Source organism: Macaca thibetana, chromosome 11 (assembly GCF_024542745.1).
Source record: "Macaca thibetana thibetana isolate TM-01 chromosome 11, ASM2454274v1, whole genome shotgun sequence".
In the NCBI taxonomy this organism is placed as follows: domain Eukaryota; kingdom Metazoa; phylum Chordata; class Mammalia; order Primates; family Cercopithecidae; genus Macaca; species Macaca thibetana.
The window spans coordinates 13,503,370-13,526,235 of record NC_065588.1 but is presented as its reverse complement, the minus strand read 5'-3'; the positions used below and the strand labels follow the sequence as shown (position 1 = coordinate 13,526,235).

At 42.2% G+C, this 22,866-nt stretch overlaps 1 long non-coding RNA gene across 1 annotated transcript in view; it reads right to left on the bottom strand.

Annotated features, from left to right (window-relative positions):
* Nucleotides 1-14,040: 14,040 nt before the first annotated feature.
* LOC126930796 (uncharacterized) overlaps nt 14,041-22,866 on the bottom strand; it is a 51,566-nt gene continuing 42,740 nt past the window's right edge. The window contains exon 3 of the long non-coding RNA XR_007717679.1: nt 14,041-14,288. This is a non-coding gene — a long non-coding RNA (uncharacterized LOC126930796). The remainder of the gene's footprint in view (nt 14,289-22,866) is intronic.

The window sequence follows — 22,866 nt, the reverse complement described above, 5'->3', positions numbered from 1 at the left end:
TCATGTTTGTCTTCTCTGAGCCTTTAGGAGCAACAGAAATTCATGAGATTCTGTTACATGAAAGTAGTGTGGTTCTGCCCCACCTTGGTTGTGAGTATACTATTGTGTGTGATAATGAGGACTATCTGATCCTTACAAAATCAGAGGGAAAGAGCAACAGGAGAGATCATCTTTCCCCCAGAAAGGCTGACAGTTTGCTTTCGACTGGAGAAAAATAAGAAATCTCCCGGGAAGCAAATGTCGTGAGGGAAAAGGACAATGACAAGAAAATGAGACACAAGGGAAGGGGAAAAAAGGTGAACCTGGTAGAAAGTCTGCATGAGAATGTAAGTGAGAATTCTACTAGTGAAGATGGAAGAGCATTCTGAGAAGAGGAGACAATTTTAGATGAACTAAAACCAAATAATATCAAAAGCATTTCTCTACATTCTTGTACAGCCAATACCATAATATTCTGCTTCATACATACATTCATTCATTCACAAGCATTATTGAGAACATGTGTGTGCCAAACATGTGGCAAGTGCCAGGGACACAAAGATGAATAAGATCCTGCTTTAGTCCATTTGGGTTTCTATGACAAAATAACTTAGAATGGGTAATTTACAAACAACAGAAATGTATTTTCTTGCAGTTCTGGAGGCTGGGAAGTCCAAGACCAAGATGCCAACAGATTTGATGGGAGCCCACTCTGCTTCATAGATGGTGCTTTCTTGCCATGCCCTCACAAAATGGAAAGAGTAAGAAAGCTCCTTCTGGCCTCCTTGATAAGGGCACCAATCCCATTCACCTGGTATTCACCCTCATGACCTAATCACCCCCTAAAGACTCCCCCTCTTAATGCCATTACATTGGGAATTAGGTTTCAGAATATGAACTTTGGGGAAAAACAAACATTTGGACCATAGCAGACCACTCCTGACCCAAAATATTCAGTCTACGGTGCATTATAAATTTATTGCATGTCTCTTTTGCTAAAATATTAGCTCCTTAAAGACTAGGACAGTGTTTTCTCAATGCCTAGCACATAGTACGTCCTCAACAAATATTAGTTGAATGAACAAATGAAGAAATGGATGTCCAATGAGAGAGATACACTAGAAAACAATGACCCTTCAGTATGGTAAGTGCTCTAGAAACATAAGTTGCCATGTGAAGCTTGAAAAGGGGGTTCCTAGAATATGAAAAGCCTGCCTCTGAGAGCTCAAGCTGTGTGATGATGGGGAAGAGGATGTGGGTCCCTCTGAGGACTTCAGCAAAGTGACATAAAAGGAGATTTGAAGAATGAATAGGAATCTCAGAGCAGAGCCAGGTAAGCCAAGCTCAACACTCTGAAGACTCAAGCAGCTTCATCTAATTGGGGAGCAGCAAGAACTCCATGTCTAGGATGAAGTTCCTGGGGGGTTGTCTAATGAAGAGAAGACAACAGAGGCAATAGAGGACCATTAAATGCTTTTTTTCAAAAAGAGGAACATTATTAGATTTGCATTTTCTACAAAAGCACTCTGCTACCAGCATGGCCGATGGATTTCAGTTGGGGCAGTGCTGAGGCAGAGGAACAAATAGGAGACTATTGTGGGCAGTGTCTGTGGGAATGGCCAAGAAAATATCGATATGGGAGAGACTTAGAAGCTGGAATCAAAGATCTGACAGCCCATTGGTACAATCTAAAGTGTTTATAATAGCACTCAAAAATCTGGCTTGAGTGGGCGGTACTACACAGGTGACTTTTTGGGAAGGAGGACAGTTAGAGTGACAGGAGGAGGCTGTCTTCCTACCAGCATTCTGAATTCTAAAGGGATGAGAGAAGATCAAGCAATCATGCAGTGACCAACAGGCCACGGCTGAAACTACCTTTGTGATCCCATTTGTTACTGACTGGAGCTAAGTTGTGCTAAGATTGGAAGGAGAAAATGAAGAGCCTGCCTCTGATAGCTCGAGCTGTGTGACGGTGGAAGAGAGTGTAGGTCCCTCTAAGGCCCACTTACAGGGTGAATGGGACGACCACTGCCTTTCCAATGACAGCCAGGCACAGAGGGAGACTTCTGGCTCCAGGAGGGCTGAGATCACGCCAGGCTTGTTCTCCAGGGTATCCCCAGGGAAGGCAGTGTCTGGCACATGTTGGCAATAAATGTTTGTTTAATACATAGAGGGAGATAAAAGTATGATTCAGATGGGGGTGGACATATATGGAGAGAACTTTATTTTCCACTTTTAAGACTCTATTCCTGGTGATGGAGGTGTGGGGAGAGGGTGGGGGAATTTAAATTTATCGACTGACAGTAATTCAGCATTCTTTGGTTTAAAAGTCTTTTTTAGTTTAATTTCATCCCTTTAGGGTAAAGATCATCTGACAGTCAGTATTTCTTCCTCCTTCCCTTTTTCCATTCCTTTTCCCAAGGTGGGTAGGGGGAACCTAAGATTTCAAATATTTAAAAAGCATTGTGGTGTTAGTTGCCAGAGGGTGAGGCCACACTCCCAGTCCATACCTTGTCCTCTGACTCTGGCTAGAGGCATTGCTAGAGTCCACAGATGATGAACTCCACATTCTCTCCCTGGGAAACTAACACACCCTTCCTTTGAGTTGTCTACCTATCCCATCAGCCATACTCTCTGTCCCCCAGTCAGGGGTTACAGCAACTATCAGGTCCCCTGCATGACACACACAAATCAGGCCTGCCAAAGGACTACCATGCCCAGCCTCTCAAGCTCAGTGTTGGCTCCACCCTTTCTCTTGTCATGCATGCCCCTTACTCACTATGGGCTCCTCTGATGGGCTGGCAGCCTCTGTGGGCTGGGGAAGCAGGACTCCACCCACAATAGTCCCAGAGTCCTGCACATCTATCTTGGTGTGTTTGCCACACACTGAATTCCAAGGTTGACCCTGGTGGTGGCAGGAACACGGAAAGTTGTAATTGACCTATTTTCCTAGCTCCTCCTCTCTAAACCAGATACTCACGACTTTTACCTCTGTCTAGAAGGCATCTCAACCTACGAGTCTTGCATTTCACTCTCTTTTAACTCACCTCTCCATGTGGGAAACCCATGTAGAGAATTGAACCCTAATCTCCCCAGGCTATTGATCTTTTAGCTAGGAACCCCTGGATGTGTAAGCCTCAACCTGCAGAAACAAGTATCTCTAGTAGGATTTCATGTTCTTCCTGTTAGATGGAAGGAGAAGTACTTTTGAGTTGCCAGTTCTTCTCAAACTGCCTTGACCTGTATAAATGTACAACTGACCCAGCTGAGAGCCACAAACTTAACTACCACGGTCCCACTTAGCTTAGCCTTTGGTAAGTGCCATGGTACTTAGAGAATTTTTTTTTTTTATTTCGCTATAAAGCATGTACCAGCAAACTAAGGCTTATCAGACCAAACCTAACCCGATGCCTGTTCTATACGATCCTTGAGCTAAGAATGGTTTTCACATTTTCAATAGATCAGAAGAAGATAAGGCGCAAGAGAAGGAAAGAAGAGGAAGAAAAGGAGGAAGAAGAAGAAAAGGAAGAGGAGAAATGCACACAGAGACCGTATGTGGTCGACAAAACCTAAAATATTTACTATCTGGCTCTTTTCAGAAAAACGTAAAGAAGGAACTATTGTACCAAATTCATAAATTAGTTTGGGATGAGAGTCTCTATTATCCCCAAGAGCTCATTCAAAGCAAATCAATTTAACAAAATTATCCTTCTCTGGAAGAAATTGAAACCCTCATTTTCTTCTAAGATCCTGAGAGCCCATGAAGTTAGGAAGTTAACATTGTTTTTGCTGCAACAGGTAGGGTTTTGTAGGTGACCCCTAAGTCACAGGTTGCTGCTCTCCAACGATCTAATGTCCATTTAGTATCTTTACTCTCTGAGCATAAGGAATAGGAAAAGGAAACCATTCAGGAGCTAGCCCAAGCAGCCCGGCTGAGCCTGTTGGATGAAAGATGGGGGATACTGCTCCAGGGACATGCACTCCCATTATCAGGTTGCAGACTCCCAGCACCCTCGGACCCAGCTTGGGAAAACTGGTTGGAAGAAAATCACTACACACATCTCTTTGTGCATGCCCTTGATCCTCTTACCACCCTAAATAGTTCCTGTGCACTTCAGACTCATATGCCATGATTGGTCAACCCCTGAGAGGTGCACAGCAGACCTGTGTGCAGACAGACAAGCTACTTACACTGGTGAAGACTGCAGCCCCTGGTAGCAGCAAAAAATGACCATAAATTGCCCCATCTTTCAGTCTAGGGTTGCCCCAGATTTCTCCTTCAGAGAAAAGGTCATGCATTATTTGTCCCATGCATGCCAAACCCACCACAAACATAACCAAAGGGAGACAGCTTGGCTCCTGTGCCTCACTTCAGGTTTACACTCTGCACACAGCAGAGTGATCCTGTTCTTTCTTCCAAGACACAGGATTTTGTCAGTCATGTTGCATACATACCCATGGTCATGCACTAATCTTTTTGTCTGCAGCATCACAACAAAGAATGAAATCACTGCCAGATGCTGGAACACGAAGGACAATGATGAATGAGTAGTATACCAAATTATAGCCTGTTTGTTACCCATCTTGTTCTGGCGACTTTTGTGGCCGCTCGTATAGATATGATCTAGCAGTCATCCAGTGACTTAGCTGTCTTCTAAATTTGCAGCTATATTATTTGATTTTGTGGCCTTTACTCCAGGCCCAGAAACTTGGCATTGGCATTGCTACTTTGGAAATCAGAGTATCTCATTCTGGGAGCCTTTCTAGGGGTGTCTAGTCACACAGAGCCAGGGTCCTGGATTCAGATTTCACCACTGACTTTTCTCAATGTTTGGAGGATAATCTGGGACCCTTAGTGCCCTTCTGGGGCTGTGCTCTGCTCATCACTTGGAAGGGCTATGTTGCTTGCCCACCTTTTCCCTGCCTCTCCCTTAGACTTGCACACAAGGGGCTGCACCAGCTGTATTCCCAAAATTCATCAGTGAGGCTCAAAATACAGTTACTTGAGCTTGTGTCTCTTAGCAGGACTGGGTAAGTCATCAGGGTGTCTCTTTTTTTTTTTTTTTTTTTTTTTTTTTCTTTTTTTCTTTTGAGACAGAGTCTCGCTCTGTCGCCCAAGCTGGAGTGCAGTGGCATGGTCTCGGCTCACTGCCAGCTCCGCCTCCCAGGTTCCCGCCATTCTCCTGCCTCAGCCTCCTGAGTAGCTGGGACTACAGGCACCCACCACCACGCCCGGCTAATTTTTTGTATTTTTAGTAGAGATGGGGTTTCATCATGTTAGCCAGGATGGTCTCAATCTCCTGACCTTGTGTTCTGCCTGCCTCAGCCTCCCAAAGTGCTGGCAATGTATCTTTCTAACTATTTTAGAAGAGCACCATAGGGATGGAACTCAGATCCTGAAGCCAAATTTAAAAATATGAAAGGTGTATAGACTTCTACGGTCACAGGTGTGGGGGGATTCTTCTTTCAGGAAAAAGTCTTTGTCCTTTCACTTATTAACTTATCCAACAGGCATCTACTCAGAGTATTCCATGCCAGGCATTGTGCAAGACCCTTGGAATAGAGAGATGCAAAAAGTGTATCTTGGCCTCCAGGAGCTCACAGACCAGTGTGAAATCCCTAAAGGTGAGGACTTGGCTGGAGACTCTTACAACATTGCTAGTTTTAGGGCTATTCACAGAAATTCCAATTCTTCTCTCTTTCCCAACACAAGGTAGAATTACACTTCCCTGCTCTCTTGAAAGTTAGACATGACCATGGGACTTGCTTTAGGCAATGAAATGTGAGTGCGAGTGTAGTAGATGACTTACAGGTGGAAGTCTTTAAAAAACAGCATGTGGGGCCCACACGGTGGCTCACGCCTGTAATCTCAGCACTTTGGGAGACCGAAGTGGGCAGATCATGAGGTCAGGAGATCGAGACCATCCTGGCTAACACGGTGAAACCTCGTCGCTACTAAAAATACAAAAAAAATTAGCCAGGCACGGTGGCAGGTGCCTGCAGTCCCAGCTACTCGGGATGCTGAGGCAGGAGAATGGCGTGAACCCGGGAGGCAGAGCTTGCAGTGACCCAAGATCGCACCACTGCACTCCAGCCTGGGTGGCAGAGCGAGACTCCATCTCAAAGAAAAAAAGAAACAACATGTGTTACCATGTCCCATTTTTCCCTCTTCAGGAATTTTGGAAGGATGTGTAGAGGTGAAGCATCTATCAGCCTCAGTCTCTGAGTGACTATAATGAACATAACTCTGAACAACCCACATGAGATAAACTTCTGTTATGTTAACCCACTGATATTTGGGGGGTTATTTGTTACCACAGCATAACCTAGCTTATTTTAACTGATACACACTGACTCCAGAGAATGAAGTTTTCCAGCCCTCAGTGATCAAAGAAGAACCTTTTGCATATCAGGACCATGCTGTTATTTGAGGAACCCCTAGATACATGGAATGGGGGGACTCTTGGAGCTAGTCCAGACAGCATTGCGATAGCAGCCGTGAGTCACAAAAGGTCTTTCCATCTACCTTCTTCAGTGCTCACCACTTACGGGCTTCCTACCAAAGTTGCTGCAAGTCAATTTTAAAATCTCCCAGCTTATGGCATCTCCTGAGAGAGATACCCAGAAATTCAGTACTTCATGCAGCCTGTGCTTCCCTTTATCACAGCCCTTTTCACATTGTTTATTTTCCTATCTCACTAGACTGTGAGCCCAGGTGATGACCTGGCATGATACTCAAATCAGAACAGATAACCAATTCCTACTTTTCTAAATGAACACATGTTGAGTGAATAAGTGAACCCTTCCGCTGCTACCTTTGTACAATGTATCTTTGACATGGGAGACAGTAAGTTCTTTCAGTGAGGCCTGAGAAGGTACCAAAGATAGTGAAGCATGTGTCTTTCCATTTCCATTACTTCTCTGTAAGGTAATGGTGATGAGAAGAGTTCTGGAGCCATTGTTGGAGAGCTTGGCTTTAGCACATGCTGTGCTTCTCATCTCTTAGTTGTGAGGTCTTAAGCAAGTCATGAAACCTTAAGTCCAAGTGGTTGCGAGCTCTTAAGGGACGTTGCTCACAGAATATCGAAAAGGACTTCTGGATACTTTCCAGCTCACTGTACTCTAACTCAGCTGGCTAGTGGCAGAATAGCAGAACTAGGAATAGAGGAATAGAGTCCACACTTCCTAAAACCTGAAACCCTGCTTGAAGTATTAATACTGTTGATAAAAGGAATATAAGAATCAATAATATTATGGATATGAATATAAGTGCGTTAAATAAATAACACCTTGATGCATCGCTCCATGTTTTCATGCTATTCTGGTTATAATGAGGAGAGAGGATGTGAGGGAACTGCATACACACATTCTTGCCTTACTCACTAGTTAAGTTTTGGTGGAGGATAAAGCCTGTTTATAATTCTGGTGGGCAGCTAACCCTAGGCAGCTATTTCCAAGGCTGTATAACTGTCATTTTCCCCAAACTAAGCAGATTGGCCCTGTATCCCTAGAGTGTATCCTCACCCTGTAATGTGCTCGTTCTTTGGCATAAATAACTCCATGCTAAAATAGAAGAGTTGATTGGAATTTAAATTACATTTACATAAAATAGACACACTTGCCTTGAGTACTAATTAATGAACAACCAAAAGCTCCTCTTTATCAATGAGTAAAAGTGTCAATAGCCATCTATGTGCTAAGTGGCCTGGACCTGGGTGGAAAGACACCACTATGAGCTGGGCAACCTTAGAGGCATGAGTATTTGCATACAGGATGTCAACCAACATCCACAAACGCCTTGGTATGGTTTGTGCTGCTCTAACAAAATACCGGAGCCTGGGTAATTATAAAGAATAGAAATTTTGCCGGGCGCGGTGGCTCACGCCTGTAATCCCAGCACTTTGGGAGGCCGAGGCGGGCGGATCACGAGGTCAGGAGATGGAGACCATCTGGCGGATCACGAGGTCAGGAGATAGAGATCATCCTGGCTAACACAGTGAAATCCCGTCTCTACCAAAAATGAAAAAAAAATTAGCTGGGTGTAGCGGCGGGCGCCTGTAGTCCCAGCTACTTGGGAGGTTGAGGCAGGAGAATGGCGTGAACCTGGGAGGCGGAGCTTGCAGTGAGCTGAGATCGCATCACTGCACTCCAGCCTGGGCGACTGAGCAAGACTCCGTCTCAAAAAAAAAAAAAGAAAAGAAAAGAAATTTATTTTCCCACAGTTCTGAGGGCTGAGAGGTCCAAGATCAAGGATCCAGGATCTGGTGAGGGCCTTCTTGTTGTGTCATCCCATGGTGGAAGAGGAGAGGGTGAGAAAGGGTAAGAGAGAGAGAAAGAAAAGGGGGCCAAACCCACCCTTTTATAAAGAACCCACTCCTGCCATAATGAACCCATTTCCATGATAATGGCATTAATCCATTCATAAGAGGAAAGCCCCCATGGCCTAATCACCTTTTAAAAGTTCTACCTCTTAATACTATTACAATGGCAAGTGAGTTTCAACATGAGGACAAACATTCAAACCATAGCATCAAGTATTAAAATATGCTATATAGTATATTGTAGGGCAGTGTGGTAAGTAATACATTGCAATATACTGTATAATTTATAATGTAATTAGATCTAGATAATGTTAGCTATTTAGGCATGTAAGCCAGATGTACACAGGTTCTCCAGCTTTCATAGACTCCCTTTTTCATTCGCAAATAAGAAGGTACTATTCTAGGTGCCATTCTGAGTGCCGTGATCCTGAACACCGCAAAAGTTCACTCTTCAACTGGTTTTCCTCTCCATATCATTTCCCAGCAGCCTTAAAGAATGTTCACATGTAAGAGGATACACTGCATAAAGAATTTTTTAAAAAGAATGTTCACATGGTCCCCAAATCTACCTTTTTGGTCCCTGATCCCTTTGCCAGACATCCCTGCTCAAGAGCTTGGCAAATGACTTCTTATTGCCAGATACTTGACTTCTTCATAGTCCCAATACTTCCCCTGAATTTCTACCCAAGGTCCATGAGGGGGCATAGACCTTCTGCCTACAGCTGCACATGGTCTAAACATTTTAAAGAATTTTGAACCAAGCGTCCATGTTCTTTCCACTTTGGCCAGTCGTGGTGGCTCACAACTGTAATCCCAGTACTTTGGGAGGTCAAGACAGGATTGCTTGAGCCCGGGAGTTCAAGATCAGCCTGGACAACACAACAAGACTCTGTCTCATTTTTAAAAAGTAAAAATAAAAACTTAAATAAAAAGAATTTTATCAATTATATCTGCACATCATTTAAAGAACCAAATAATATCATAAAGCAGGTTATTTAAAATTAGTAACCCTTACCCTCCCCATCTCCTCTCATCAATTTCTCCCTACCCATAGGCAGCTAGACTTTTACACACACACACACACACAAAATTGACTCTTGAACAATACAGGAGTTACGGGCACTGACCCCCTGACCCCCCCTGCACAGTAAAAAATCTGAGTATCACTTTTGATTACCCAAGAACTTAACTCTTAATAACCTACTGATGACCAGAAAGAAGTTTTATTGATAACATAAACAGCCAATTAACACATATTTTGTATTGTGTATGTATATATACTGTATCCTTACCGCAAAGTAAGCTAGAGAAAAGAACATATTATTAGGAAAATCATAAGGAAGAGAAAATATATTTACTATTTATGAAGTGGAAGTGGATTATCAGAAGGTTTTCATCTTCATTGTCTTCACATTGAGTAGGCTGAGGAGGAGGAAGAAGAGAAGAGGTTGGTCTTGCTCTCTCAGGAGTGGCAGAGGTACAAGAAAATCTGTGTATAAGTGGACCCTCACAGTTCAAATCCATGTTGTTCAAAGTTCAACTGTATTATACATATACACATATATAATACATATATTTACACTGTAAATAAGTATGTTATATAATACATATATAATAAATATATAATATGCATTGCTTATATTAATAAAATATTTATATTAATATATATTGATTTACATATAATATATTCATGTGTATTTGTTGTTAATTTATCATAATAGATTATGACTATTTTGCTCTCTTAAACCCCCGCCTTTACTCCCACCTTTCATCCTTTACACTTTTACTATCTTGCTATCCACCTAAGATATTTAATTTTGGTTATATCAGTACTCAGTTGTTAGACTGTTGTGGATACATAAATGCTATTCACAGCTGAGATACAGAACGTATTATGATTGCTGCCATAGATTGAATGTTTGTGTCCTCCCAAAATTTGTATGTTAAATCCCAACCTTCAATACAATTATATAAGGAGATGGGGACTTTTAGGAGGCGATTAGGTCATGAAGGCTGACCTAATCTTCACAAATGGGATTAGTGCCCTTATAAAAAAGGCCCCAGAGAGTAACTGTGTGAGATTACAGTAAAAAACAGCCATCGGTGAATCAGGGAGTGAGCCCTCACCCGACACCAAATCTGCTGGCGCCTTGGTCTTGGACTTCCCAGCCTCCAGAACTGTGAGAAATAAATTTCTGTTGTTTATAAGCCACCCAGGCTAGGGTAGTTTGTTACCACACCCTGAATTGACTAAGTGACTGAGAGAATTACTTTTGCTTTTAAACACAATTTTTATTTCCCCAGAGTCCACAACTGTTTACTTTGTTTAGTTTTCCACATAACTATCACTAATCCAGCTGACTTCAAGCCCTCCACCAATTGTCTAAATCCTCTCATCAGCTGTTCTATCCAATTGTGTCTTAAAGAAATCTTTCCCAGAGTCTTCTGATGTGCTCCAATTAGGGCCTGTGACTCTCTGTACCCGGTGCACAGCTGTCATCTTGAGATCTCCTTTCACCATTGCTGCTGCAATCAGAATGTTTGTGTCTCTCCAAAATCCATATGTTGCAATCCTAACCCCCAGTGCAGTGGTCTTACAAGGTAGGACCTTTCAGGTGGTGATTATTCGCGAGACGCTCTGCTCTCATGAATGGGATTGTGCCTTAACAAAGAAGCCCAAGAAAGCTCATTTGTCCCTTAAACCAGGTGAGGACGCAGCAAAAAGACATTGTCTTTGAATCAAAAGTATATTCTCACCAGACACGGAACCTTCTAGTACCTACATCTTGGACTTTCCAGCCTCTAGAACTGTATGAAATAAATTTCTGCTGTTTATTAACTACTTCTGCTGTTTATTATGGTATTTTTGTCATAGCAGCCTGAATAGACTAAGACAATTGCTTTAGGAATTCTCTTTTTTTCTATCCTTTAATAGATTGTCACTTTCATGAGTCCAATATCTTCCTCTTTCTGGATTTAATCACCTGTTTAATTGTTACTTTCTAGGAGAAAGTATATAAAAGATAACCTTTTTGAGATTTGTGTCTGAAATGTCTTTTATTCTACCCTCACCCTAAATTTACAATTTGGCATGCATGGTACAGAATTCCATGCTGGGAGTCATTTTCCTTCAAAAATTTTAAGGCATTTCTCCATTGTCTTCTAGCTTCCAGTATTCCTGTGGAGATGTTCAATGCCATCCCAATTTCACGTGCTTTGTGTATGAAATTTTACTCTCCACTCTGGAAGCATGTAGGATATTTACTTTGTTGCCAATATTCTAAAATTTCACAGTGTGCCTTGGTGTGGGCCACTTTAGTCTGGAAACCCATGCCCTTCCATTCTGTGAAATTTGTTTTAATTATTTTTGTGATAATATCTTCTCCAAAATTTCCTTGTTCTTTTTTTTCTTCAGGGTGAAGACATTCTGCAGTGATATTTTTTCCCCTTTTTCTTTCTATTTAGCATCTCTTTGCCTTCTTATTTTATTTTCTGGAAATTTTCTCAATCTTATATCTCGGCTCTTCCAGGTTTTTCATTTCTGCCATCATTTTTAACTTCCAAGAGCTTTTTTTGTTTGTTTTCTGAATGTTTTCTTATAGACAATATTGTATCCTTGTTCTACAGATACATTATCCTCTCTTACATTTCTGAAAATATCAAGTAGTTTAAGTGTTCTTGCACCTGTTTAATTTTTGTTTCCTCAAAGTGGTTTTAATTTTGTGTATTTCTTATCTATAGATGTCATGCTATGGGCTTCCCTCTGGCACGCATAGTAACCTTGGTAGTCTGTTTATATGCCAAAGTTGGGTGAGACGGTGAAGGGGCCAACTGAGGGCTCTGGGCAAGTGTGCAGGCTGTTAGCAGAGGGGTTTACTATAGAGAGAATTAGCTTGGCCAACCTTTCATTTTCACTAGGATACTTCCATTCTCAACTGTGCCTAGTGTCTCCTCACTTTAGTGACTTTCTGATTTACCTTCTTCAATCCTCTGCCAGGATGGGAGAGAGGGAGGATTCCAGGTTCCCTGTGTGGTAGCAGGGATTTGGGGCCCTAACTCCTTCCCAGACTTTCAACAAATCTTTCTGTCATTAGCCCCCACTTTTACAGCCACTTCTGTAGTGACACCAATTTTTGACCCTCTGGGGAGTTCATCAATTTAACTCCAATTACTTTTCAGTCTTTTCCACTCATTTCCCATACATTCTCAGACCTGTTAAATCAGTTATCACTCATCCAGCTGGTGTCCAACCTCCAAAATTTAATTGTCATCGCCTCCCCTTCTACTGTCTTTGTCCTTATGGATAAAGATTTTTTAAATCCCTTTCTATTATTTCAGAGGAATTTCAGAAGGAACTGAAAGTAAATACATGTGGTCAATCCGTTGCTTTACCTAGAAGCTGATCTGTAATGATCAGGAAAGATGTACTGAAGTCCTGTCGTAAAAGATATACAACTCCAGGAGGAAATTCTCAAAATTCTATACTAAAGGCTCACCTTCTGCAAGTAGCCAGCTGAATTCAATCCTACAGGGATACCCAGACGGACTTCTCCCCTACTTAAATCCTGGCTCTGAATTCACTTTCAAGCTCCAGAGAGAAGATTCCCCTCTCTTGGCCCTCCTCTTTCCCTGTCTCACGATGACCAATACTATAAATACGCATTATCTTCACAAAAAGTTCCCACCCTTATCCATGGGGTGTAATCTTGCCTTTGGGATCCAGGTAAGACAGCCATGATACTTTGTATCCATTTTCCCCATAGGTCAGCTCTCCAATTTTATATCATGCCATGTGGACATCAAGATTCCAGTCCAGGTGATGCTAGGCCAGTTCTATCCTAGAACAAATTCAGTCTCTCTTTTCCAATATAACCAAGGAGAAGATCCAACCAGCATCCTCCCTGTCATTGTCTGATCTCCCAGGATCCTGTGAGCAAATACTTTGACTACCCCACCAAAATACCGTAATTTTCATAAATAGTTCAATCTAAATCTGCATTTTTAAAAATCTCAATTTTGCTAAAGACACCCACTTAGCATTACTAAATGTAATGATTACTCAGTATCTCAGTCTGCACCTGAATTTAGGTTCATTATAGATTCACAGTTTTCTTTAAGACAATGAGTGAATATTACACACAAAACACCATACCAAGACAGACCCCAGTTAAGGATGGTGCTAACTAAGAGAGCTTGCCTCCTAAGCATGAGCTGTGGCCGAACCATTGTGTAACTGTCTCCCCAACCCCCTAGAGCAGGGTTCTGCCAATTCTGGTTTAAATGAAACAGGCAATTTATGACTCTTTTCTGATCCTCTGCATGGTATAAGGGAACACTGTTCCTAAATGGTGCTAATCAGAGCCTAAGCTACTACTCAATAGTTCTGCTCTCTTGAATTTCAATAGTTCTTTGTACAGATGTGTTCTATCAGGTTAAACCATATGAAATTGCTGACATTTGATTTTTTTTTGACCTACAAAAATAGCAATTTCATATGATTCGACATAATAGTGAGAAAAGCACTTAGAGTCAGGAGGCTTGGTTTTGAATCCCGGCTGTCCTGCTCTATGGCTATTAAGCTCTAGCAAGTCACTGGGTATCTCGCTGGGCTCAGGTTTTCAAATGGATCGAGCTATGCCTGCTGCATGGGATTATTGTGGAGATGAAAGGAGAGATGGCACCCTCAATACCAAGCCACTGTTAATTAATTGTGAGTTAATTGTCAAAACATTTGCTCATTTATTAATTTGTTTGATCTTTACAACAATCCTGTAAGATACACGGGGAAAACACAGTCTATTACTGAATTTTAAAAAGGAAGAAACTGTTGTAGACTCTAAATGGTTTACACTGGATTATCCCACTGACAGGTAACAGGGCTAGAATTAGAACCTGATCTCTTGATTCTTGGTCTAGTAAGTAATTTTTTTTTTCTTTCTTTCTTTCTTTCTTCCTTTCACATTGTCCTTCTTTCTGGTCAGCAGAGCACTGCAAAAAGAAAACATGCAGGAGTTAACTAAATTCTAAGAATCCTTAATGCAGTAATACACATAGCACCAAAACTAAACATTCTTTTTGGTGTGGGGTTTTTTGTTGTTGTTGTTTTGGTTTTTGGTTTTGGGGTTTTTTTTTTTTTTTTGATGGAGCCTCACTCTGTGGTCCAGGCTGGAGTGCAGTGGTGCAGTCTCGGCTCACTGCAACCTTTGCCTCCTGGCTTCAAGCAATTCTCCTCCCTCAGCCTCCTGAGTAACTGTGACTACGGGCACGCACCACCACCCCCTGACTAATTTTTGTATTTTTAGTAGAGACGAGGTTTCACCATATTGGCCAGGCCAGTCTCGAACTCCTGACCTCAAGTGATCTGCCTGCCTCAGCCTCCCAAAGTGCAGGAATTACAGGCGTGAGCCACTGCACCCGGCTCCAAACTGAACATTCTTGAATCTCTTTTTCCTTTTTTTCTGATGGTGCAAGGACCTATTATGTACCTGATGCTCTACCTACGTTTTTATTTATTCAGTCCAAACAATAATTTCTTAAGGGGGATGCTCTGTCCCCATTTTCCACATAAAAAGAATGGAATTCAGAGTGGCTTGGCAGGTTGCTCAAGGATGCATGTCTTCACTCATTTGTACATCTCCTCACCGTAACTGTTTTAAAAATCAATTTCCATCTCACAGAAGATAGACTAGAATTTGCCTCAGACAAATCAGATGGAACATAAAAAGCTTGACATGGATTTGGCATAACCTCTGAAGACCATGTGGATATGATTTAATAGACGGGAATTCAGGAGATATGGGTTCCCAGGTTCTGATACTGTGACTTTGGGCTGACCACTTAATTCCAAGCTTGTTTTTCTATTTGTAATACACAAAAATGTCTCTTTTTAGCTTTCATGTTGTAGAGTCTGTACTGTAGAAGGCCCCATTTCACAAGCACCTGTACTTAGCTGTCTACCCCAGACTTACTCTGGGGCAAGCTTGGGGTCCTCTGGAAGGGCATGTGAGCTTGGCTCCTACTGCCCATAGCTGCTAATAATATAACCAGCTGTGGGATCACACCAACTTCCCGCCACCAGCTTTCAGAGAGCACCCCTCTCTCAATTCTCTAGAACAGCAGACCTGAAACTGAGTTTCACTGGAGTCAAAAGGCATATAAATGCAGCTAGGGCTGGAATAGAAAGCTCCCTTGGCATCTGGGTCCTTTCCTGAATGCTGAGATCATGCAGCAATTTTCTGGGGTGAAAACTCCAGAATGCTCCATGTTGACAACCCATCTTGCTTTGTTTCTTCAACTTCTGCAGATTTCAGAGGTGTTGACTCTCTGCCTGGGCTGGTCTCCTATGTTTTCCTGACACCTAATTCTCCTTGATTGATTTCTAATAGCTTATTTGGCAGCTGCACCATTGCTACCTTGATCATATTCCTTCATAACCCCCTACTTCCCCTTTTCTTTCTTCCTCAGCCTCCTTCACCTGATCCTGCTCACAGCATGGCGTGCCATCGTGGACATGGCCCTCTCACCTTTGTTTGTTAACTGGCCTCTTTCCTCTTTTTCTCTGCAAGTAAATGATTCTCCTTGGATGTTTGCCAGCCCTACAGGCATGGCTCCATGGGTAGTGACAGTGCCAGCTCTGAAACAAATGCCATGCCCTGCAGCCCTTGGGGCAAGGAGCCACAGTAAAATTGCAATCCCCAGTGTGGCTGTGGCAACAATTGAGGGGGAAATTGCCTCAATTCTGCCTAGTCCCTGGACAGTGCTCAGACGGTACTCTCCCGTGATATGTTTCCTAAAGTCACAATCTGAAGGAGAGGGCGTGGGTGGGTTGTATTAATATGGAGGTTCTGATCACACTCCAACGTGACTAATTAGACTCTCTTAGGCAAAATTACTCCAAGTCTGGATGGATTTAATTTTCTCCTAATTCTCTGTGCCGTTTACTGTGTTTTATGTGAGGTCAATGAACACTTGTATTTTTCCTTCGGGTTCTGTCAGTCCCCTGGTGGCTAAATGTACTTGCTCTCAGTTTTGTTCAGAAATTGAAACCAGAAAATTCATATATCCAGACTTATTTGGAGCCCCTCTAATGATAGTTGATGCTAATCATAATAAATCAAAAGCACTGTGAGATCCTGAAGTGCTCTATGAATCATCCAAGAAAGAGAAAAGCACATTCTGTCCCATTTTGGTGATAAAATTATGGTTCTTTGGTTCATCCATTTAAGGCACGCCTACTGTGTGCAATTCATGTGGTGCTACCTAGGGGACTAACAGAGACATGTCTGTCACAAATAATTCACTCGAGGAAATTGTGACTAGTAGGTTAAGATAAAATTGATGTAAACGATGATAACTTAAAGGAGAAAGTCATTTCCCGAGAGATGCAGACAGAGATCAGGAATATGGGATTTCAGGGGCCAGGTATGGTGGCTCACGCCTGTAATCCCAGCACTTTGGGAGGCCGAGGCAAGAGGACTGCTTGAGTCCAGGAGTTCAAGATCAGCCTGAGAAACATAATGAGACCCTTGTCTCTACCAAAGATAAAAATAAATTAGTCAGTGTAGTGACATATGCTTGTAGTCCCAGCTATTCAGTTACTCAAGAAGCTAAAGTGGGAAGATCACTTGAACCCAGGAGGCTAAAGCTGCAGTAAACCATTATTGCACAACTGCACTCCAGCCTGGGCAACAGAATGAGACCCTGTCTTAAAAGGAAAAGAAAAAGAACATGGAACTTCAGAGGAGGAAGATATAAAAACTGGACCTGGAGGAAGGAAGAGGTGCAAAGAGGCCTCACCAAGAAGAGAGAATTGGCCTGAGTCTTTAAGGGTGGGTGGATTTGAAATACACTGAAACAGAGTAGAAAAACCTCCTCTGTAGAGAGAACATCAGGCATGGAGAAAGGTCAGGGTGTTTATGAGGAAGAGGGTGAGAGCAGAGAGGGTAAATAAATGGGGATGAAAGTAGATATGCTGGGAACAATGAATGCCCTTGAATGATAGCTTATTCAATCAAGTTTTTGAAGGTTTTGAGTTGGAGAGAAATGAGTTACTCTTTAAGAAGATTAACGCAAAGAGAGACTAGAAGAAACAGAAAGGTCAAAAAGCTATGGCCATCATCCAGAGAAAATGAATTTTCATTCTCTGAAAATGGGATGATATGTCAATCCCCAGTTAATCAGAATACTGGAAATTAAAACCACCTATCTCCAGCTACTCTGGATAAAGGGAAATTTGCTATAATTGGCGAAGTGTGAGGTCGTAAAAGGTTATGTGTCCTGCAAGATGACATCCTTTAGTTAGCTTGAGACGTGAGTCGAAGTATCACAATGAATTATGTTTCAGGTAATAAACACCTTCACCTTTCACATGCTGATTCACTTTAAACAATTATTTGGTCACCAGCTATGAAAAGATGACATTTCATTAAGTAGCTGAGACTTAAAATGCTAAGGAAGGCAGATAAACCCGGGAAAGAACCCTGTGACAATTACAATTCAGAGATGTGTTTAGCTATTGCTGCTGTCATCAAGCACCGCATCCCATATGCAGTGCACAGATATGAAGAATGTAGCTGCAGCCATCACCAATTTAACTCTTGGATTTCTCTATCTGGCCCATGTGCTGGAATAGCCCATTCCTCATTGAGGAATGAGAGCATTTTTAATAAATGTAATAGATGGCTGAATAAAGATGTCATAGCAATACTGTTGCTGTTATTTAAAAGAGTTTAGCTCTTTAGATTTATTACATTTTGATTAGCATTTCTGATTATGATTTTTTTTCTTTCTGCATTCCCCATCCCATTCCTCTTCTGCTCATCATACGGCTGCCTGTGCCGGAACAATTTTCAAGATTAGGCCCTGAGGTGCCAATTCCCTTATTTTAGTAGATTCCTCAACTAACTAGTTAATCTCCTGCTCCCTCATTACTTTCTCCCTTAATGACCATAGGTAGTAACATTCTCCAGAGACTATCCTACCAGCATTTATATTTCTTTCAAATTAGAAGAGTAGGCATCTCTCCAGATCATAAAGAATACATTTATTTTAAGGTACAGTGGAGAGAACACACAGAAATTAAAGTTTGTTTAATGAGTCTTACTAGTTTGCAGAAATTCTGGCTGTGCAGAAGGCCTCGCCTCATGCTAATGCCAGCTCTGGTCTTTCTAGCCTGGTGCATGATTTCCATATTCTCTCCGGCCCTTCAGTGTTAGATTACAAAAAAACCTTGGGAGTTCAGAATCAGAGAATGCTCAAAAGACCCATTTTATTTCTAGCTGTGAGTTTCTGTCTCTCAACTGCTTTAAGTCCATTTTCTCTTCCTCATTCTCTTTCTCTTTCTCTCTCTCTCCCTCACTCTCTTCTTCTCTGGTCAGAAGCTTTGACCTCAGGGGCTCTGGTGAAGCATCCACATTTCTAAGGATTATGAAATCCCTAGTCTGGATTCACTATGGACCCTGCTAAATGCATGTTCCCAAGCACACATGTTTGGCACTTCCACTCCAATAGGGTTATGTGGAGGCTCATCGGAGGCAATGTGACCCCTTATGTACCTGAGCTCAGCCACCTTCTTCTCAAAGCTGTGAACCAGGTATCAAGCCATGTCAAATAAAAAGGAAATTGTTAATAAATTATGCACTAACTAGCGATGTGCTAGTTAGTAGCAGAGTGAGAGTTCACCTCTCCCATCATGTTGCTGTCTTTCCTGGTCTTATCCATATGTTTATTGGTGGAGGTCTATGTCTCAGTCAGCTCAGGGTGCTGTAACAAAATACTATAAACTGGGTGACATAAGCAACAAACGCTTATTTCTCACAGTTGTGGAGTTTGGAAATCTGAGATCCGGGTGCCAGCATAGTTGGGTTTTTGGTGATTTTGGTTTTGGTTTTCCTCGTTTACAGACAATTGTCTTCTTGCTGTGTCCTCACATGGCAGAAAGACAGTTGTGTGGCTCTCCGGCCTCATCTTATAAGGGCATTAATCTCATTCATGAGGGCTTCAGTCTCATGACCTAATCAGCTCTCAAAGGCCCCACCTCCAAATACCACCACTTTGGGATTAGGATTTTAACATATGATTTTGTGGGGGGACAAACATTCAGCTCACTGCTGTTTATAAACCTGTAGCCTATCAGGGTAGAATGAATGGCTCATTCAAGGCTTTGAGAAAATCCAGGGCTTATTAGAGATATCATTATACTGAGGTGATCTCAATCTATTTCAGGCCTAGCAAGTATTTATTACTGGAGAAGCTAGAGATTCAAAAGGTCTGGTAGAGAAAGCTAGTGGTTTGGTAGCAAGGTGGAGCATCTATTGGTTGTTTCAGGGTCTTTTGACTAAAAGCAAAAGAAACAGATTCTTCCCATCTTAAGTTAAAAAAAAAAAAGAGAGAGTGAACATATTAGAAAAATGGGCAGAATTCCCAAAATGGCAGAAATGTATAAAAGTGTCAAACAGATTCAAGAAGGGCAGAAGCCAGCACATCCCTGGGAATCCAAGTCACAGGCTCTAATTGGTGATCTCCTTAGGGTGCAGCCGTAGGATAAATTAGACCCAACATTTTGTTTCCATCCGTTAATGATTTCAAGTTCCAAGAGAGAGTCCAGTTGGAACATCATGACCAACAGCCCCACCAACAAAAGTAATTACAAAGTGCCTTGAAAATATCAAACCATGGGGTTGGGCCTGGTGGCTTATGCCTGTAATCCCAGCACTGTGGGAGGCCAAGGCAGGTGGATCACGAGGTCAGGAGATCGAGACCATCCTGGCTAACACAGTGAAACCCCGTCTCTACTAAAAATACAAAAAAGTAGCACGGCATGGTGGCGGGTGCCTGTAGTCCCAGCTGCTCAGGAGGCTGAGGCAGGAGAATGCGTGAACCCGGGAGGCAGAACTTGCTATGAGCCAAGACCACGCCACTGCACTCCAGCCTGGGCGACAGAGGGAGACTCTGTCTCAAAAGAAAAAAAAAAGAAAATATCAAACCAATTATCTCCTTTCTTTTTCCAGCTGACTAAAATGCAATTGTTTTCTATTCTGTACTCCCCTTCACCACCCTACTCTGGAAGATTCCTTCTTTTCCACTATCTCTTGGAAGAGCAACACCTTCCTATCTTTATGTTAACACATGAAATTTTCCCTCCCACTTACTCCTCCTCTACCCCCTAATCTTGATGGCATCTAATTTTCTTTTTCTTTTTCTTATTTCCTTTTTTTTTTTTTTTTTTTTTTTTTTTCTGAAACAGGGTCTCACTCTGCTGCCCAGGCTAGAGTGCAGTGGCATGATTACAACTCACTGCAAGCAACTTCTGCCTCCCGACCTCAAGTGCTCTCCCACCTCAGGTCTCCCAAGTAGCTGGGACCACAGGCGTGCACCACCATGCCTGACTAATTTTTTTTTTTTTTTTTTTTTTTTTTTTTTTTTTTTTTTTTTTTTTTTGTAGAGATGAGGTTTTGCCATGTTGCCAGTCTGGTCTCAAACTTCCAGACTAAAGTGATCTGCCCACCTTGGCCTCCCAAAGTGCTAGGATTATAGGAGCACCTAATTTTCAACCAAATACTGACCACAACAACTAAAAAAAAAAAAATGTATGAACGCATCTTTGTGTATATTTCTAAACTGGTGTCACAGTGACTGCATCTGAACAAATAGGAAAGGGAAGAATTGAGGATTAGCAAGTGCTTACTGAGCGCCTGGTATGTGCAATGCACAAGAGCTCATTCACCTCAGAGTATTAAGACAGCTCTCCTCTCCTCCTCCTGCTCCCTCCTTCCCCATTCTCACCTTCCATTCCACAGAAGAACTTCATGTGTTAGTCCCCGCATCTGCAAACTGGACTGACCTAGTCTTTGGAGCACACCGATTTCTTTGCAGTCAAATAAATGTGGCCTGAGTCTGCTTATCTCACACAGATAAAAATAATTAACCTTCATGCTGCTGACCACTCCAAACTCCAAAAAGTGTCCTATTTTCATTAAATGCACTTCTGCATGACACACAGCCCCCCTTTTAAATTCCTATTTTCCCATGACCACTTTGATCCAATGGGAGCATTTTCTTTCATTTCCTTCCTTCCTTTGTTCTCTGTCTCCCTTACAGCCTTCCTCCTCCTTTCTTTCCATCTTTATCCTCTTGGCTTCTTTGCTTTTCTCTCCTCCCCTATTGAGATAGAAACTGAACTGCAGAAACCAGTGTCCTGAAGCTGGTGAGAAGCCTTCAGCAATCGTCCCTCTACCAAGGACAGAGGCTTTCCTCCTTTTCTTGACCACACCCTCTGTGGGCTCCCGTGGGCCTAGAGTCGGAAGATTTTCATACTTCTGGATAGTTGGTGTCTTCACTGAACCAATTGCTTCATGTATCACCAGGGAAATAAAACCTACAGTGAAAATGAGAGTATTGGTTTTCCATTTTACTTTACTGGTAATGAAGTTGCAGAACTTCTTCTCACAAAAAGAGCCCATGCCTGCTGGAACCGCAAACAATGGGGAGAAGGGAAGCCACACAACTCCTCCCTCTAACAGCGCAAGTCACAGGCCAGTTTGAACCTGAACGTGCCATTTAATATATTCTGAAATTCAGAATAATTTGTATCAGGTGAGGTGAAGGCAGTAGGGGAGAATAAAAATCTGCTGAATGTGATCTGCAGCAGAAACCCAGAAGGCTAAACTGATCTCCAACACCGAGACATTCTGAAGTCGTAGGAGGAGAACTGTTTAAATATTTTCGCAAGAATGTATTAAGACGGTGAGTCAATATGGAGCTGAAGTGAAGTTGGCTCGGGCAGATGAAAAAGGGTTGTTTTAAAATCAGTTCACATCACTAACTCGTTATGTGATCTTGATTGTGTCACTTAACCCCTCTGGACCTGATTTTTCCTGTTTCTAAAATGAAAGAGATTAAAATGTTGAAATTGAGGACTTCTAACAACATTTCTAGTTCTCCACTTACATAAGTCTAATCAAGACTAAAAGACTGTGGCTAAACAATAAAGCTATTCAGGGAGCTTTTCCTGTAACCCTGGGGAGGAGCGCTGGGTCTGACGGTGACAACCAGTGTGAGGCCTCTGCAGTCTATCATCTTTTCCGTCTCAGAATTATCTGGCTTCCCTATGATTCAAAGAGAGTTAATGGGCCCAACTTCTTACGTGACCTGTTGATTCCAGCTCTGCCTTTTTGACTTCTGCATCCAAACAAGCCCCTGAGGTAAGGACTGGCTAGATCATTGTAGGTGTCAAAGAGAATAGGTAGAATAATACAGATGGATGGTCCCAGGCAGAAACTACCAGGAACTCCCAGGAGGGACACAATAGGCCTTGAAAAAAGAATGCTTTGATAAAGAATTTGAAAACATATAGTCAGGCCTCCAGACAAGCATTTGGCCTCAGGAACAAGAGGAAAGTTATAGGCAATCTTCTTCCACTTAGTGGGAACAGTTTCTAAGAGTGAGTGGAGATTCTGTGCTGATCATTTACCTATCCTCTCTCAAGCCCATTCCCTCATTTTATCTGGCAAATATGCAATTGACTTCTCACTAGGTTCTGCTCCTGGAAGGCACTAGCAGGAAACTG